Genomic DNA, 14,565 nt, shown 5'->3' on the forward strand with positions numbered 1-14,565 from the left:
AAACTAGAAGTACAATTCTGGAAACAAGTCAAGTCCTACTAATCTTTACCAGTCCCGAGGCCTCGTGTAGTTCTCTCAGAATGCTTGTAGGTATTAGGAAAGATCAGGATTTTAGGGCAAAATTGTCCTGTACTTAAAAAGAAAACTAACCAAAGTGTTTTCAAGTTCACATGGTCTAGCATAAACTCTAAAAACTGAAAGCTAATTTTAAACTTGGTTTAATTAATTCACATATGCCTTCAAGGTTAGCATTAAATATAGTTGAGAGGAACAATTTTTGTTGTACCTGCATTTACTAGTCAAATGGGATAATGTTGTTTTTGTTAAATGGGAAAAGAAGCAAAGGACAAATTAAAATAGACACAGAAAGTTGTCAAAGATTTGTGAAAAAAGGAAATTTAAGAAAGAAACTTTAATATGAAAATGAATATATGTATATTCATGCATGACTGAAAAATTGTGCTGTACACCAGAGATTGACAGAAGATTGCAAACTGACTATATCTCAATTTTAAAAAAATGGAATTTTGTGTGTAGTGAAAAATTGGATAATACTGGAATAAAGTTAATTGAGGTTTAATATCAAGAATATAAATTTGGATTTCTCTTTGTAAAGGAGAATTGTTTTTCTGTTATGCTCTTGACAATAAGAGATTAGGATGGACTTCTTTTACCTTTAAACAATCCACCTAGGGTGGAAAAAACCAAACGGATTGTATCTCATCAAAGTATCACTTACTTTCTGTGTTCCATGTGTCAGGCTTTGATTGCGCAGGCAAAACCAGCTCTCTCAGTAGCAGATCTGAGCTTTGCTCAAAGCCGTTTAACCTTCTACATTCAAAATTTTTGTTATTTTGCTTCAGTGAATAACTAAGCACTATTTCATAGTGACCTATTTGGCTACATGTTTTAAAACATTTTTGATATTATTGACAAAATTCCCCCAAATCAAATTCTAAATGAAATGCTTTTGACTTAGCACTCACTTTGAGACATGTTCTCTCTCCTTCTAAAAAGAAAGATATTAAACTAATTAGGCATATTTAATGTATTAAATGGAAAGCATTATCAAATAAGGAGTAACATTAAGCATTTCCATGTTGTGTCTCTATGGGTATGTTTCAAGCTCCAGAAATTGTATGAAATTCCTGAAAATCTTATATATCCTGACATAAAATGTAACTTGTCATCAAAATTAAGGCTCACGCTAAAGGGACTCTGATCAAGCATCAGGGAAGGGCCCTCACTATCTTTCAGGCAAAGGCAGCAGTAGCAGAATCTGTAAGGATAATGGCCTGTGCAGGTAAAACCCACACTGCTTCTTTAAAAAAAAAAAAAACTGAGCCCTCATTGTAAGAATTATCTATCCTGATGTCCTTGTAACAGAACAACAGTCTGCTCCTAAATCAGAGATATTAAGGTGGGTCAACAACAACTGTGAATTACACACACAGCAGGAGCTACTGGAATCCCACGAAGGCCGCTGGGCTCCTCCCAGGTCCCTGGCAAACTCCATGTTTCACTTGATGGGTTAAAATGTCCCTATGCTGCAAGGCTGATGCCCTCCAAATGGCAAAGAAGCCTTTAGAAAATATGTTTTCACAGCCTTCAGTGACCGAGACCCCCACTTCACTGGGGAAATTTTACAGGCCTTAAGGGAAAAAACCTTACAGATGTCTTGGAATTATCGCTGCCCCATCACCCACAGTCAGCAGGCGAAGTATACAGAGATAATGGAAAAACCGGACTTGAGCAGAATGAGAATTAAGTACATGGGACTGAATGAACTGATCAATATAATTCTACTTTTTATGACTTTTTACCTAAAATATTACTGATGTTTAGTCCTTTGTTTACTAGATATGAGAATTTTGGTCACATGGGACTATAACTAACGGAGAAAGGATTAAAGAAAGTGTTACATGAAGATGCAACAGACCCAGGAGCCTGGGCTTTATGTGAAGGGGGCCTGTTAGCTGCTCATCATGACTGTGGCCTGAGGGGCCGGCTTCTAACTGAATGCACAGCTGGGGGCTGGGCATACTACAGAGGGCAGGAGCGTCATCCCCCTCCCATGCTCCAGAGCAGCGGTGTCTCCCCGAGGGGCGCTTACATGTGCCAAGTGTCCTGCTTTTTACGGCTGGTGCTCTTGTTTCTGTGACAGTCAGCGGTGACACTGCTTGGTAACCTAGCCCTGGAGCAGGGCAGGGCTGCTTTCCTGAGCCCCACAGGACCTATGGCATCAGAGCCTGGTCACTGCCAGGCTACCTCCCCTAGGGCATGGCACAACAGTGCGCTGAGTCACACTCCCATTTTTCTGTGAAGGAGGCCTCCCATCCTGGAGCTTCTACCGGAGGGATAGGTTTCAGGTTTGACGGAAGTTCAGTGGCTGATGGAGCTGCTCCAAGGAACGTGGATTGTCGGTGCTATTGTGGTGCCCTCTTTGTGCCCAGCTCCAGCCCACAAGAACCACCCAGAAAAGTGCTTATTCACTTGTTTGGAGCCCCAGTCTTGGCAGTAGCATTGGCTCACTCTGCCGTCGTCTATGGAGTGGTAAGCCCAGTCGACACCTGAGGGGAAGGGATTGCACAGGGATGTGCATGCTCAGAGGTGGGAACTGAGGGGAGTCACTGAGGGGAGAAGGGAAGACCCTGAGAGAGGCCTTGTTCAGAATCACAGCTGGTAAGAAGGCGGAGCAGGTATGAACCCAATTCTGTGTCCTCAAGCTGGGCCCTGGCTGCATCCAGGCTGTCGCAGGGGCCCTGATGTAACTGTGCACAGATGTGCAGACGGCCTTGGGGGGATGATGAGCCTCCAGCAGCCCAGATGGGCATTTGGCCAGCTCTCTTCTGAGGAGGAGCCCAGGTCAGGGGAGCTTCCTCAGTGCGTTCCCACCCACACCCCGCCCAGGGGCAAGGGCCCTGGGGCCACCCTACTGCTGAGCTCGCACTCCTGCAGCTCTGAATCTCATCCTTGTTGGATAACTGGGAAATTAAAGCCCATAGAGAGGCAGGCACTGGCCCAGGGCTCACAACAGGCAGAGCCCCGAAGTAATGGATTGTTCTGACTTCTTAAGCCAGGGCTCCACCCGCTTCTATAGGGTTTGCTTGGAAAGTAGAATGCTTAACATCTTGAAAGCACTTGCCCTTTCCTCCCCATGTGGGGCCATTTTCTTTCAGGCACCCAGAACACGAGCACTGGCATGTGCACACACACACACATGTACACACTAGATGACATTAGATGTAAGGACTGTGGCCTTGGGGCAAAAAAGGGGGAGACACAGGCGAGGTGACAAGAGGAAGAAAAGAGGTTGGAGGCTCCTACCTGCATGTGACACAACTCCTCCAGATTTATAGGTCTTGTCCCACATACATGAGAAGACATCCCTGGGAAGTATCGCTGGAGCTGTCCGCATTGTGCGGGTGAGGAGACAGGCCCTGGGAGGCACGGCAGCTTCTCCAGGATGAAGAGCAGGTAAGAATGGGGAGCTGAGTCTGCACCCAGGTCTGTCTCAAGCCGGGGCCCTGGGGGCACCCAGACTTTCCCGGGGGCTGTGGGGAGGGGTGTTCACTGTGACTGCACAGATGTGGTGCTGCGTGGAGAGCACTGTTAGGATGATGTCGCCCTAGGAGAGGCCTCAGGTGAGGGGACCCCAGAAGGGAAGACCCCTTCTTCAAAACGGACCCTAACGGAATTTGAAATCCTTGTTAACAGGCACCCACATTGTAGCAAGAGCCTCATTCCCAGCTCACAGGGCCAGAGACACTGCACAGTGAAAGGGTTCCTCCTGCTGCATCACAAATTCCCAGGGCTCTGGCTTTGGGGAACCCTGGAGTGAAAGGGTTTCCAGAGGCTGCAGAGTTGCAGACTTTCACCCAACCCTCACCCACGACGCCTCTGGTCATTTCCCTGGAGGTCCCCTGAGGTAACAGAAGGTGGCCTAGGGCACTTCTGGGAACATTCCCTGGGTCCCCTTCCCCCTCCTCTTCATGTGGCAGGAATAACGACAGGACGGGAGGGTCCCCTCAGTGTAGAAACAGGTAGGTGGGCAGCTGATAAGCGGGTGGTCCTGTCATGTTCACCCCCCAGGACAGGCTGGCGTTGGGGAAGGTGGATCCTTGAGGGGCTCCCTATCTGTGCCAGTGTCATCATCAGGCCATCATCTTTCTCCCTCCTTGGTGGAGATTTGTGCAGACAGTGGTGTGCTCGTGTCTGGATGGGCATATCTTGTGGGTCTGAGAACCAGCAAAGACAGCCAGGCATGGATGAGTCTTTCTGCCTGGCTGCTGGGCACTGGGTTTACTGGGATCCACACTGGAGACTGGAAAGAACCTGGTCCATGTTGCCTCCTGCTCACCTGCTCCATCCCCCTGGCACAGGGGCAGGTGCCCATCCCCGCCCCCCAGAGTCCAGCGCTGGCTCAGGGTGAGTGCTGGTGCTGAGGGGACCCCACACCCAGGGTCCTGATACCACCAAAGAGGGCCCCAGGTCTCAGAAAGCCTTGTGCTCCCCAGGGCTCCCTCCTAGAGTCTTCCACCCAAAGTGCCCTGGAGCCCCACCTCCTCCCCAAACCTGCCCTCACCGCCCAGCCCCTCCTTAGCCAGATGGAAAGTCACTGCCCACACGATTGTACATATATCAGAAAAGAGACTTTCATATGATGTCATCTCACATTAAGTCCAGAGCATTTTTGCATTTTTCTATGTATTTTCTTCTTTTAACACTTACACCCGGGTGTCCATGTTGGCCAGACAATCCTTCCACTTCTCCAACTTTTACCCATCATTGTGACTGGTGGGGATGCTTTTACCCAAGAGGACATGGAGGTCATGGTACTATGTTTGTTTCTCTGCATTTTGCTGACCTGAGGAACATATCCTGCTTTTTGTTTGTTTTTATATTTTGTATTTTTTGTTTGTTTTTTAGACATCAAAGTTTATTTCTACTTGAACAATACTCCAAGAACTTTCAGAGGGTTAAAAGACCCAGTGATATCTGGGGCCTTAGTGAGCTGCACAAGATTCCAGAAGGGAGACCGGTTAACACTATATCCAGCCCTTCCGTGATGTGGGGCTGTGATGTGATTCCTTCTGCTGCCATTTCAGCAGTGCTGCCGTAAGCGTCCTGCATGTCCTGATACCTGATTCCTCCCCAGGACAAGCCTCTGGGTTCTCATCTCCACAATGCGATGTTTCATCAGAACTCACTGAAATGATGCGCTTGATACAGGGAGGTGCTGTCAGTACTCAGCTAACAAAATGACCTCAGGACTAACATTTTCAGTCATTCTCCACCTCAAATTCTACCTTTAATACTAGGAATTTTTTCTCAGTGGCCCACTTCCTGTGACAAGACATGAGGCTCGGGGGTTCAGCCTGAGCTCCAGCCCCTAACCCTCCTTCCTGGTGGCCCATGTTGCTCTGCCTGACTGCATGTCCCTCCTCTGTCCCACCCCAGGGCAAAAGTGGATCAACATTGAAGAGGAATGAAGCCCGCATGGTGTGGAGCAGCCAGCCAGCCAGGCTGGAAAATCTAGTGGAGCACCTGGCACCCAGTTTCCTGGGAAATGACCCCCCTGTGTCCCCACATTCCCTGCACTTACTGAGCATCTGCCATCACCCAACCGGTCCTGCACCTGCTGTCCCAAAGGTGAGGGCCCTGCCCCTCCACAGTGGGGTGGGGACTCGGCCACCTGCCAGCTGTGAGCCTTCAGAAGGTCACTACACCTCTGAGCCTCAGGCTTCTCCTCTGAACAGTGGGGTGAATAGAGGGTTAACCTCACAGGGTTGCTGTGGGGACTGTGACGTCCTCTGTGGGAAGCGCCGTCTGGGATCCTGGACCTGCAGTAGGTCTGCTGGAGCAGCTGTTGTGCTAGTGTGTTTTCTCCTTCCCCAGGGCTTGGCCTCATCCATCACTGTCTCCATGGCTGTTGGAATGAGCTGTTTTTCCCTATTGAGGAGGAGAGTTGAGATTTTATCTGGGGTGCTCCTGTCCTGGATAAAGCCAGTCAGGGATCCCTGAGAACATGTCGAGAGGCCTCAGGCCGACTCAGACAGCTCTGATGGGACCGGCTGGGCCTCATTCATTCATCAAATGTATAGGAAGCTACCAGGCACAAGCCCTTTTCCAGACACAAACCATAATCCCGTACACAGAGCAGACAACCCTGTTTCATCCTAGTCAGGAGTCAGACAGTCCCAGGACACACTACCAGCAGGTAGTGCCCACGGTGCAGTCCGTGTGCCCCCAGCTGGCCGCCTCCTCCAGATGTGGGTGCACCCTGATGCATTCTGCTGAGGGCAGCAGAGCCCTGGACCAGCTGCCATGTGAGTGAGCTTTGGATCAAGTGGAGGGGTTCCCTTCTCCAAAGAGCTGAAAGGAGTGTGGGGACTGTGGATGGGAGGTGCTGGCAGAATCTTGGATCCCACACATCATGGATCTTGAGAGAAGGCAAAGGTCTGAGGAAAGAAGTCAAAGCTGTAACTGGGGCTTTGGCTGCTCCAGAAAAGCAGAGAGGAGCTGGAGGACAGAGTTCATACCCATCCCTTTCCCATCCCGGCATGCCTCCCCATCCTGGGAGCTATAATGGGGGAGTGGAGTGAGTCCATCTCACTGATCTGGTGGAACCTCTGCAGCAAGGGCTCAGTGGGCGCTCAGGGGTGGGCTGAACCCTCCCTGTGGAAGATGAGTGTCTGGGAGGAGAAGCCCCACATGGGGAACCTAGTGGGGTCAGCAACATGCAGACACGGGAGTAAATGTTGCAGGTGTTCAGGTAGGACCTGGAAGCCTGGGCAGGAGAAAGAGTCCATTTGTTCCCTGGTCCATCAGATCTTCATGGAGCACCTCCAGTGTGTCAGTGAGAGCTGTGAACAGAGCTGACACCAGAGGTGACACTCCAGTGGGAAGGAGACCAGGGAGAGAGACAGCAGTGTGCCAGGCTTCCCTGAAGAAGGGGAGAGGCCCTCACCCCATTGATCAAAGCCTCCCTTCAATGGAGGCTTTTTGACAGCCCCTCCTTGCTGACCAGGCTTGCCTCTGCCAGGACTGTCAGGTGACAGGTGGACAAGGGGTAGGACTGGCCCCTGGATGGGCAGGAGCAACAAGCACAGGTGCCCTGGCCCCCACAGGCCCTGGAAGGTTAGTGAGGAAAGAAAGGCATGGACTCTGACTCTGCTGCCCACCTGTCTGCCCCAGGGCCATCTCCTCCATCCTGGCCATACCAGTTCACTGTGGACTTCTACCAGCTCCCTAATTTCCCCATGAGAACATTGCCATTGTCCTACATGGCCCTTAGGTCTCAATATTCCCAACTTGGGCCTGGAACACCATGTCCACAGTCTTCTGGCACTGATGGAGCAACTCAAACTTGCTGAGGCAGAGAATGAGGGTGAGGTAGAGAGGGTGGGTGCTGTGGGCATGTGTTGGGGATACAGGGCTGGTCTCGAGCCTCCAGAGGCTGGGGTGGGGTCAGGAGCAGTGAGCAGGCTCAGATCACTGTTCCCATGGACTGCAGTCTTGGAAGACTTCCTAGGGGTGGGACCTTGGCCTCACACTTCATTGACTGGAATGAATGTACTTGGGAGGCACATGCAAAGGCACTCACGTCGATGATAGTTTCTTGTCCTGGAGCTGCAGCACCAGTTCCAGAGCAAGATGTAGAACCACCTCAGGAGCTACCACCAGCTCCAACTCTAGTGCCCCTGACAGCTGCAGACCCACGGCAGGCTGCAGCCACAGTTCCCGTTCAGTCCCAGTGCCCAGAACAGGCACTAGCATCAGCTCCTCCAGACCCAGAGTGGGCTCATGCCACAGCTTCCATGCAAACCCAAGACATGGAACAACCCCCTACACCAGCTTCAGATTCAGAGCCAACGCAAGTTCCAGCAAGATCTCTTGTTTAATGTCAAGAGTTAGAACAACCACCTGCACCAAACCCAGCTCCAGTGCAAAGGCAGGCGCAGGTCAGAGCTCTTGATCCAGCTCAGCAAGTAGGATGAGCACATGTGGCACCTCCAGGTCCAGGGACAGAGCATGCGCACATCACAGTTCTCGTCAGGCCTGGGGTGCTCTGACAACCTGCGCCGTCTCAGCACCGGACCTCAGCTCCCGCAGCGCCATCAGCTGCAGCTCTTTTTTTTTCAAGTTTATTTCCGTATTTTAAATAGCTTTATTGTGCCATGAGTCCTGTACAGTAAATGAGACATATTTCACATATACAATTTGATGAACTGTGATAGATGTACACACCCATGAACCACCACCACGGTCAGGACAGCTGACATTCCCATCGCTCCCCAAGAGATGCAATCTTCAAATTCCCAATTTGCCCCTCGCCACCTCCTTTGCCCCCTGGATACCATCAGTTTGTTCTCTGTGTCTGTGAGTCTGTTTCTGTTTTGTAGAGAATTTATTTCCAACTGCTGACCCTCAGTTAGTGCCTGTTGTGCTGCAGCAAACATTATTTTACGTTATTAAGTTTAAATACTTAAATATAAATAGTTAGCTAGTGGCTTATTAACCCTATTGTAATTTAAAAAATTGTGTTTAGTCTTTATTAACTATTTATTCATTTCATTTAGATTTTCCTCAAATATTTTCACTAAATTTTCCAGACCGTACAGTTACTTCCCAAGAAGATCTTGAAGAAATTAACTTTACATCAGTGGACTGCAGAGCGCCTGAACTCTGCTGGCATATGTGTCCACACGCAGTTTGGAAAATGTGAGAAATTCATTAAAGTACAATGAAACATATATTTGATTCCCATGCAATTCAGTCATCCTTTCATTTGCATTCATACTGTATTTATTATGTAATGAATATGACATTCAGGATAAAGCAGTAACAAAGCAGTTAAAAAAACCTGCCTCCGTGAAACTTCCAATTCAGTTAAGAATCAGACAATTCACAAGGCTGTACTTTACATGGAAATGGTAAGAAAACCTTGAAGGGAAATGAGGCAGGGAGGTGGTAGGGATGGTGATGTATGTGGAAGTCATCATTCTTCCTACTGGGTGATCACTGCAAGGGACCTGGGGAGTTCTTACAGACAAGCAGGCATTTGAGCTGAGACCTGAAGGAAGGAGGGAGACCACCACGTGTGTGTCCAGGGAGGATTCAAGGCAGAGGGAAGAGCTAATGCCAGGCCTTGGGGCAGGAGCACCCCGTCACAATCAAGGAGCTGAAAGGAGGCCTGTGAGGCTGCAGCAGAGTGCGGCCCGGCCAGGCTGCTGAGTTAGATCAGAGAGGGAACCACCTGACAGGTGATGTAGGCCTCATGGTGCTGTGTGCATGTTGGCTTCATCTGTGAGGAAAGGAAAGCTGTGGGCAGAAGGAGCTGAGCAGTGACCTGACTGGATCCTCTGATGCTGGGTGGAGAACAGCCTACAGGAGTGAGGGCCCGGGAAGGAGCGTGGTTAGTGGCAGCCACTGCCATCCTGTCAAGAGGTGGTGGCAGCTCTGCTCAGGTAGAATAGGGGGAGGCCAATGAGGGACATAGTCTTAAATTAAAGATGAAGGCTTTGCTGATGGGGAGGAGATGAGGTGGAGAGAAGGGAGAAGTCAAGACAGACCACAAAACTGGGGTTTGAGCTCCTGTCAGTTTGGAGATAGTGTCACAAAATGGGGAGAATGAGGGAGAGCAGGTTCAGGGGAGATGGTTAATCTGTTTTTGGCTTGCTAGATGTCCACCTGCAGATGGTATGGAGACAGCTGGGTGGGCATAAATCTAGAATGTATGGGAAGGTTTGGAACCAAGAAGTGAATTTCAAATCATGACAGTCTAGATGTCATGGATGCCACAAGTCTGGATGACGTCAGCAAGGAGACGAGTGACTGAGAAAGAAAGGTGAATCAAGACCTAATTCCTGAGTCAAACTAATGCTAAAGGGTTTGAAAGAAAAGTAGAAACCATCAGTGGAGTCACAGAAGGAAAGGCCAGTGAGTTCTTAAAATAAAAAACCCAGAAAACAACAACAAAAAACATATAAAAATGGTACAATGTATTGAACTTGAATCTATATCATGGAAGCATTTCAAATAGGGAGAGAGACTTACTGTGTCAGATGAAGCTGATAAAGAAAAGTGTGGATTGAGAAAACGTTTTCCTGTGATAGAATTGTTCTAAAATGGGATCGTGGGGAGACACAACTCTGCACATTTACACACACATAAGCCAAAAAAAGAAATGTGCTTAAATGAGTGAATTTATGGCATGTAAAATATACCCCAAGAAATCTCCTTCAAAATGAAGGAGCACTTAGCACATATCTACCCAGCAGAGCTGATCTGAGGTACTCGTCTCACAGGGTAAATGAGAACAGATGTTTACAAAAAAGATGCATGCATATATATACAAAAAATTTATTCATAATAACCCACACTTGAAGTAAATCAAATGTCTATTATTAAGAGAATGGATAAATATTTTGTGATATAATCTTACAAGGTCACATTATTCAGCCCTACAAACAGAATGAATGGCATATTCAAATACAAACATTTAGCTCTAAAAACATTACTTAGAGCAAATGATAAAGACATCAAAGTATACATTGTGATTTTTTCCATTTTTGTCAAGTTCAGCCACCATCAAACTAATGGATTATGTCCTGAGAGTGTGTGTACTACAACTAAAATATGACAGAGGGTGTATCTTCTGTTGAGGATTAGGAAAATGAAAGATCTGTAAAATCTAAAAATTAACATCGATACATTTCACTCTATTTTTTACTGTACATAGATCTAAACACAAAAAGAAACAGGCAAGAAAAATTACCATTGGACAGTAATGGAGAGAAGGACACTTTGGTTACAACCCTCCCCTCTGGCACAGCCCCTCCCCCACACACTGGTAACTGACCAATCTGGGATGTCAGTTGCTGGCTGGGTTCCAGGTGGAATCTTGGGGTGCCCCCCGGGGCTTGTGGCTGGTGGCTCCACGATAACCAGGCAGAGCCCTGGGTGGGTCAGTGCCATGGAGGGGCTGCTGTCCTCCATGGAGCTTGGCTTTGGGCTGATCCTGAGGGAGGTGGGTGTGGTCCTGGTGGTACTGCTGCCCAATGGCCTGTCTGCTCAGCTCATGTTCCAGAGCCTCCAGTGGGAGGCAGTGTTGAGTCTTCCTGTCTTCACCTCATTGGTGAGTGTCTTATTTACCTGCAGGCTTATTCAGTCTGTTAAGAGTCACCTTTATCAAAGCTATGAAAAGCAGCTGGCTGAAACACTGGCTGCCCAGATAGAAGAGAAGTGCCAACTCATCGACCAGCTGTATGTGGCTAAACAGGAGCGTGCCAGCATGGAGATGCCTTTAAGGAACGCCGGGCTAGAGAAGGAGCCAGTAAACGTACCCAGCTCACTAAGGCTTACAGACACTTGATGACTTTCAACCTGAGTTCAAGGAAGGAAATCAGTTTTGTCATTGAAGAACTGAGGAAAGATAGATCCCTGCAGTCCATTCAAGCAGAGGTGACGGAGATGCTGAAAGTGCGCACGTTCCTGGAAAAGGTCATGAGAATCAGCACATCACAAGGGGCTGTTACAAATGAGCCAGGGGACCGAGCACCAAGTCCTGCTGGTCCCTTTCCCAGGAGTGGGTCCTCGTGTTAAAGCCATGCTGTGCCCTGCCCTCGACTCAGGCCTCCCAAGCTGCCGGGCTGCATTCACTCACCTGGTCAGATCTCCACCTGCACTGCACGGAGGCCAGTGGATGGAGGGCAGTCCCCTCCTTTGGACCAGAGTCCCTCCAACTTTAAAAGTGAGCGCAGCAGTGAACTCCTTTATGGTCAACATCTCTCATCTACAATATACTGGAATTCCCAGAACACAGCACGAAGCATGGGGCTTTCTCTATATTCAGCAAATGTGTGGATTCTCTCTTATTCGTTGTGAAAGAAATGTTGTAACTGAGACTGATCTTCTACTTAGCTGGAATCTATATTAAGCCTCGTTTCTGAAGACAGTTTGGGTAACTATTATATACCAGCCATGTAAGTGAAGTATACACAGAGTTATTCTGTGCACAAATGTTACATTATAATTTGAAATCATACGCAACTTGTCAATATAAAGTTTTAGATGGCCATAGCATTTATTTCTAGAGTTTAATTCTGAAGTTGTAAGTTTAAGTCAAAGAGCCTTTTTCTCACCTTAGTATGTGTAATTTTAAAAAAAATAAATGTTCTTTAAGACGAAGTTAAATTGTACTCTTAGAAGAAATTTTTTATTTAAGTTTTATATTCTGCTATAACAATATCCATATTAGAAATAAGTTTGTTACATTATGTGAGGTTGTTTCATTTCTCTCCCTGCAAGAAATCTGCATCATGAGTTTCTGATCAAGAAGAAATTCAATTGGACACTTTGGGAGGAGCATCACATCCCTGCCCTTCCCCTCTCAGTCACCATCTTGCACTCAAAATGTGGCGGAAAACTAGGGCAGTGTAAAAGTTTTTGTTTCATGCAAAATTTAGTCTGAGGCCCACAATTACTATCTTTATTTACACATCATGCACACTTATAAGGCAATCAGCACAAATTGGTTTTTGCCATGTCAGAAGTGAAGGAGACAAAATACTTTTGTAACTGGAAGGAATCACATGAAAAAATGGCAGAGGTAGCATCATAAGTTATGTGACATTTTCTCACATTGATAAATGCATGGTGCTTGGGATGGGGAAGGTTAATTAAAATTAAAACTATGTCCATTTCTTTGTGGTGCTGACACTGAAGGGAGGAAAAAAGATTCTAGAGAGGAAAATTAAACAGAAGATAGTGTCTGTCAGGATGGCATAAGTTGTGTAAGAAATAGAAACAGGGAAAGAGGCAGTGGTGGAGTGGGGGCTGGTGGTCTTGGCAGAAGTGGGGCTGGAAGGCCCCTTCGAGGAGGGGACACCTCATCATGGCAGACACATGGAGAGACACCCTGTGGGATGAGGGCACAAACAAGAGATACAGTGGGGATCATGCTGGGCGTGAAGAGCTGTCAAAATCTAGGATGGCCAGAATGCAGTGAGGGAATGGCAGAAATGGGGGTAAATGCCACCAGGCATCAGAAGATGGAGGGAACTGTCACCACAGTAAATAGCTTGATTTCAAGTAAATTGGGCTTTGGCTGCCACTCTGGAAAGAGGATAAACCAGGTGTGAGAACGTGACACTGATTAGAGGCTGAGGACAGAGGTGACAGGACCCGGTGGAAGTAAAAGAAGTAGAGATTGAGAGATGGGATCAAATCAACCAGGGGCCCTGCAGGCAGAGAACATGTGACGGATGATGGTTGTGGGTTCCAGGGAAGAGAGGGGTGGGGATGAAGACAGAATTCTTATTTAAGCATCAGGATCAGAACCAGTGTCTTCCAGTGAAATGCGGATGATTTCAGAGGGGTGTACTTGGAAGGGAAATTGAAATGTGAGAGTTTGGAAGGAGACTTTTGACAAGGTCCATGACACCAGAATAGAAATAAGATGTGCTAATGGGGATGCAAGGGTCGTACAGTAATCAGAGAGGCAGCTATAAATATGAAGGGTCATTGGGGAGTGAAGTTACTTTAGCAGAGATGGAGTCCAAGCAATGGGTTGATGTCACTGGATAAATTCCATGGGCCTATTTGTGTTCACAAGTAAACTTAGGTCTCTCAGGATCAAAAATAAACCAGTGATCACAATGGTGGTATTCTTCAGTCTGTACGCATGTTGGGGCTTGAGTTGTGCATGATCCCCTACCTGGTCCCTTTTCACAAGGGATGGGACACCTCACATAGTCACAGGGCTCTGAAGAGAAATGAGGAACATGGCTGGAACCATCACACAAGAGCCATGGTACACAGGGTGCTTCTCTTGTCTTTGGCTCTTGTGAAATGATGCCAACCTGTTTTTGAGCTGGAGGCTCAGCCATTGATTGCTTTTGAACTCTGGGATCTGCCTCCAGGGACCCTGTTCCCCTCTCTAACAAGTGAACATCACACCCTAAGAGATCCTAACTACCCTTGTGCTTCAGGAGCGTGAATTCAGGCACTGTCATCCTATGAACCATTGACACCATCTCCTCTCACTTCAGAGCTGGGGCTCAGTGCTCTTTAGCCAGAAAGTCAGAGCCCATGCAGGCCACAGGAGTCTGCCACATCTGCCTAGTACTTAGCCAGAAACTGCCTAGCCTTGCAGTGAGAACAGATTAAAAACATACCCATTATTTGCATTATCCCACTCCATCCTCATGAGGACAAAACAAGGCAGTATCTGCTGTGACCTCATAACACCCCGGTGGAAACTGAGATACAAGAAAATTCACTCATTCCTAACTAACCAAGAAAGGGCTGATATTCACAGGGCTGTGTGATGAATACTCTGCTTGTGAATTCTGAACTCATGTATCCAGTGGGAGCCGATGGAAATAGAAGTGGTGAGAGGTTTTCTAAACTATCTTGAAAAGTAAAGTTGACATTAGAAGCATTTGTGGTTATGTTCATGGGGGTAACTGAAGATGATATATGTACTGAGAGTGCATTTGGGGAATCCTTTTAGGGAGCATAAATCCAGATTGTTCTGTTCAAATTTTCCCAATAGGCCAG

General features: G+C 47.6%; 1 pseudogene; it reads right to left on the bottom strand.

Annotated features, from left to right (window-relative positions):
- Positions 1-8,153: 8,153 nt before the first annotated feature.
- The window catches only part of LOC140699887 (formin-2-like), a 130,841-nt pseudogene continuing 124,429 nt past the window's right edge, over positions 8,154-14,565 (bottom strand).

The sequence above is a fragment of the Vicugna pacos genome, chromosome 11, assembly GCF_048564905.1.
Source record: "Vicugna pacos chromosome 11, VicPac4, whole genome shotgun sequence".
NCBI lineage: Eukaryota > Metazoa > Chordata > Mammalia > Artiodactyla > Camelidae > Vicugna > Vicugna pacos.